Here is a 5,672-nt window from a genome sequence, read left to right as displayed (position 1 = left end):
CTCAGAAAGTAGTCATGCTGGAGTGCTGCCAACGACTCTGTCTCTCTCTGCTCAAATAATCCCAATACCTCACGAAACTGGGCTCTCTAGTACTGCATCTCATCCTGCATACTTCTATACTCATGATATGGTACTGTGTGGGGCTCCCTGACCTCTCCTATTAACTCTCAGGACGGTACTCTCTCAAACCCAGCAATACCCTGAGGCATACCCATCTGCGGATCAATCTCATGGTCTCACATACCCTCTACTGGTGCTATCTAGAAAATATCTGGGACGGGGGCATGTACAGCTAATGGAACCGGTGCTACTGCAGGCTGGAACTCTGGATCAACCCCTGGAAAGTAGTGATACTAGGGTGGTAGTGGTAACAAAGGCTCAAAGAACTGCATATAATCCACTGGATCAGAAAATCCCAAAGGGTCAAATAAATCTAATGGATCTGGTAACTGAACTGGGGGTGGAAATACCTGCTCTAGTGGTAACTGCTCAGGTTGTAACTGCACTGGAGCCTCAACAGACACTGGTGGAACTACTGGTGTTGACTGTCCCGCAACGGCCATCTCTCGACATCTCCTCTCAGACGAAGTCTCCATCTAATAATACAACCACAACATAAGAAAAGGGTCAACTTTACATTCCTAGAACTCACAAATTCCTAATCTTAGAATCTATCAAAACCCTAACAATCGTATCTTATGTGATCCTCCAATCTTATCTTAATCCTAATTTTCTTGTTTCAGGGACCAAAACTTACAGCTCTGATGCCAAACTATAAAGCCCTCCAAATCCGGGGTCTAGATCTGGGGGTTACTTGTCAATCACTAACATAATACAAACATGTTTACTAATTATACAAACATATATCCAAACCCTTCATATTCTATCCAGGATCTTTAAGGTTAAGGTATAAAAACAAGAACAAACACTGCATGTATTACAACCCAAATTTAAAGTCTCACAAAGTTCTCTTTATTACCAACCAACTATCTAAACATGTTTTAAAATACTACATCTATCTACACTACACCTGCTCAGGAAGTTCAAAACTCTCTTCTTTTATCGGGATTAACACCCTTGGTGCCAGAGGGCCCGCCTCTTGACTCGCTTCTTTACCACACGGGTACGAATGGGTTCCATTCTCTGCCTTAACTGAATAATAAAGTGAGTAATAAAGAGGGTTGAGCCATAATTACTCAACAAGTCCATAATGTATATATAGTTTTAATAGAAAGTTAAATAAACCGGTAATCTGATTTCATGTATAACTATGTATCTCTGCAAATAATAATGAAGATCACTATCGACGATTAATAATAAACTAGACTGGACACAAGATCAACATTCACACCCATATCCTGCTGATCAGTCATGATACAGTGTAGATCTATCCCTACCTGTATAGATCCATTCGGGTAACCAGGCTCTAACGCCTAAAATAGGGATTCGGTCAATTCCCGGCACATAGAATCCAATTAATTCCTGGTCCTTATCATCACCATGCAGTCCACAGGTATAACGACTCATATTTTTATATTATTATAAGTGTAATTATGGAATTATTAAATAAATAAAATATGTTATGATTCTGTCAGCAGTGTGTTGTATATATTACTAGCTGGGTGTGACTTTGTGGTGTACGAGGATTATTTGTGTGATTAATTGTTAAGGCGTGTTGGTTTATGTTAGATATATTTGATAATGCCATGTCTGATATGATTTGTGTTTAGTTTTCAGATCTTACTTAAAATAGGACAAATCAGTACTTAACTGGAAATCAGCACTTATACTGAAGTCAGAACTTAAGTTATCAGTACTTAAGGTTCATAAGATATTTATCAGGAGATAATATCAGGACTTAAAGGAAACTTTCAGATAAGGAAGGCGGTTGATTGAAAGGAAAGAAGATCAAGGCAAACGCAAGAAGAGATATGCATGAAGAAGGAATTCTATGAAGAATAGAATACTTGGAAAAAAAGATAACTGGTTGATATATTTTAGGAAGCAGAATTATATTCCATATTAATTAGCGATTATCTTGTAACTGTGAAATATATAAACACAGATATAGGGTTTACACTATAAGTGTTATTTTCGAGAATATTATTCATTGTAACCCTAGCAGCTCTCGTGGTATTTTGTTCATCACTGAGAGAGGACAGTTCTACATTGTAACAGAGTTTAATAAAGTTTGTTTCCTGTTACTTGTGTTCTTTGAATTCGATTTGATTGTGCTATACACTGTATTCAACCCCCTTCTACAGTGTGTGTGACCTAACAAGTGGTATCAGAGCCTATCTGTTAACACACAAACAATTTAAGATCTAAAAACAATCATGTCTGAAGCAGAAACTCCAACCAAGCCCACCAAAACTGAAGAACCTCCAAAGACTCAAATCCATGGTCGATATGAGGCTATTAGAGTTCCCATACTGAAACCATCTGAATATCCCATATGGAAGGTGAGGATGACTATGTTTCTGGAAGCTACAGATCCAGAATATCTTGATAGAATCAATGAAGGACCTCACAAGCCAACAAAACTCGTTGTTGTAGTTGCAGGTGAAGCAGCAAAGTCTGTACCAAAGGAGAAGAGTGATTACACTGCTGAAGATATCGCATTATTTGCTAAGGATCTAAGGTACGACACTTGCTACATAGTGCCATTGATAATGTAATGTCAAACAGGGTAATTAACTGCAAGACTGCAAAGGAGATATGGGATGCCTTGGAGACAAGATGCCAGGGAACTGATTCGATTAAGAAGAACAGGAAGACAATACTCACTCAAGAGTATGAACACTTTGACTCAAAGCATAATGAGTCATTGACTGATTTATATGACAGATTTGTCAAACTCTTGAATGATTTGTCACTAGTTGATAATAAGTATGATCTTGAAGATTCAAATCTTAAATTCCTGTTAGCTCTTCCTGAAAGTTGGGATTTAAAGGCCACAATTATAAAAGACAACTATAATCTTGAAGAAACAACTCTTGATGAAATTTATGGGATGCTCAAGACTCATGAACTTGAGATGGAACAAAGAAGCAAGAGGAAAGGAGAAAAGTCAAGGACAGTTGCTCTTAAGGCTGAGGAAGAATCCCCCAAGGCAGCTACCTCAAGGAAAGGCAAGGGAAAAGCGCTCATCACAAAGTCTGATACTGAGTCATCAAGTTCTGATAGTGATGATGACTCAGAAACTGAAAGCTTGCTTGAGATCGATGATGATGAAGAGATGATAGAATACTTGGAAGAAAAGATAACTGGTTGATATATTTTAGGAAGCAGAATTATATTCCATATCAATTAGCGATTATCTTGTAACTGTGTAATATATAAACACAGACATAGGGTTTACACTATAAGTGTTATTTTCGAGAATATTATTCATTGTAACCCTAGCAGCTCTCGTGATATTTTGTTCATCACTGAGAGATGACAGTTCTACATTGTAACAGAGTTTAATAAAGTTTGTTTTCTGTTACATGTGTTCTTTGAATTCGATTTGATTGTACTATACACTATATTCAACCCCCTTCTACAGTGTGTGTGACCTAACAAGTGGTATCAGAGCTTGATTTGTATCAGAGCTAAAAAGGTCATCAGAATATGGTTAGTATAAGGATTTAAAATGATATCAGAATATCAAACGACTCAAAGACAAAATCTTGCATAAATATAAAATTTCATTAATATATTGAGCAAATACATTCCATGAAATTTAAATTACATGCTTAAAAGTACAAGATTGTCCTAAGCTACAAATCCTAACATCAACAGCTTGAGTCCTAACTAAGAAGCCAGACAAAGCTGACGGTGAAGAGAAACAGATAGATAACAATTATTTCTTCTTCCTACTCTCAACAAAAAGAATAGCGAGACGAATGATTCGCTCCTGCTGTTGGAGAGCTTCTCTCCGTTCCCTTCCAGATGCACAAGATGGCGATGATAGTCCATGTAGAAGAATAAGAGATCTATGAGGACCTCTTGGGGAACTGAGTCCCAGATTTCATCAGAAATGGCAGTGACATGCCATTCCTGCTGCCATTCAGTACACCTCAAATTGATAGTGAAAGTGTCATAGTTCAGAACTAAGTTAAAGTGAACCATGTTTGTGATGAGAAAGAAATGAGTTTGAGAGAAAATGAGAGATGTGTTGGCTGGAATAAAGTGGGTGTTCAGAAACAAAACTGATAGTGATGGCATAATTACAAGGAATAAAGCAAGGCTGGTTACAAAAGGATATTCTCAACAAGAGGGAATTGATTATGATGAAACATTTGCACCAGTTGCTATATTGGAAGCCATAAGGATATTTTTGCCTTATGCTGCTCACAAGAAGTTTACTGTCTTTCAAATGGATGTGAAAAGTGCTTTTCTCAATGGAGAATTGGAAGAGGAAGTATATGTTGAACAACCTCCAGGCTTTGTAGATTCCAAATTTCCAAGGCTTTGTAGATTCCAAATTTCCAAATCATGTCTACAGGCTTGATAAAGCACTTTATGGCCTTAAGCAAGCTCCAAGAGCATGGTATGAGACTTTAGCTCAGTTTCTTCTGGAAAGTGAATTTAACAGAGGAACTATTGACAAAACTCTGTTCTACCTCAACCATGGAAAGGACTTACTTTTGGTACAGATATCTGTTGATGATATCATTTTTGGTTCTACAAATGACAGACTTTGCAAGAAGTTTGCCAAACTGATGCAGTCAAGATATCAAATGAGTATGATGGGGGAACTTAGCTATTTTTTGGGCCTTCAAGTCAAGCAGAATGAAGAAGGTACTTTTATTTGTCAATCCAAGTACACCAGAAATTTGCTGAAGAAATTTAGAATTCAAGATTGTTCAAGTGCATCCACTCCCATGGCCACTGCAACAAAATTGGATAAGGATACTGGTATATCAGTAGATATTACTGATTACAGAGGTATGATTGGCTCACTACTCTATCTAACTGCTAGTAGACCTGATATCATGTATGCTAACTATCTTTGTGCAAGATTTCAAGCAGATCCAAGAGAACTTCACTTAACAGCTGTGAAAAGAATTTTCAAGTATCTTAAGGGAACAGCTGATCTGGGATTGTGGTATCCTAGAGAATCAGACTTTAAACTAATAGGTTACTCAGATGCAGATTTTGCAGGATGCAAAATTGACAGGAAAAGCACAAGTGGAAGCTGCCAATTTCTTGGAGGTAGATTGGTTTCTTGGTTTAGCAAGAAACAAAAGTCAATTTCCACATCAATTGCAGAAGCAGAGTACATTGTTGCAGGAAGCTGTTGTGCACAAATTCTTTGGATGAAGAATCAGTTATTGGATTATGGCTTAACATATTTTAAAATCCCTATTTACTGTAATAATCAAAGTGCTATTGCTATGACAGGTAATCCAGTTCAATACTCAATGACAAAGCACATCAGCATTAGGTACCACTTCATAAGGGAACATGTGGATGAAGGTACAGAGGAATTGCACTTTGTTCCAACAGATCAATAACTAGAAGATATCTTCACAAAACCATTGTGTGAAGCTACTTTTACAAGATTTGTAAATGAACTTGGAATGGTTTCAGGCTCTTTTTCTAAATCTGCTTAGTTTTTATTCTGATGCATCAGACTTTATGACCAGTATTTACAGATATTACTATCTTTGTGTATTCTGTGCTTA

Source organism: Apium graveolens, chromosome 4, assembly GCF_009905375.1.
Source record: "Apium graveolens cultivar Ventura chromosome 4, ASM990537v1, whole genome shotgun sequence".
NCBI lineage: Eukaryota > Viridiplantae > Streptophyta > Magnoliopsida > Apiales > Apiaceae > Apium > Apium graveolens.
Note: the sequence above shows the minus strand (reverse complement) of the source record.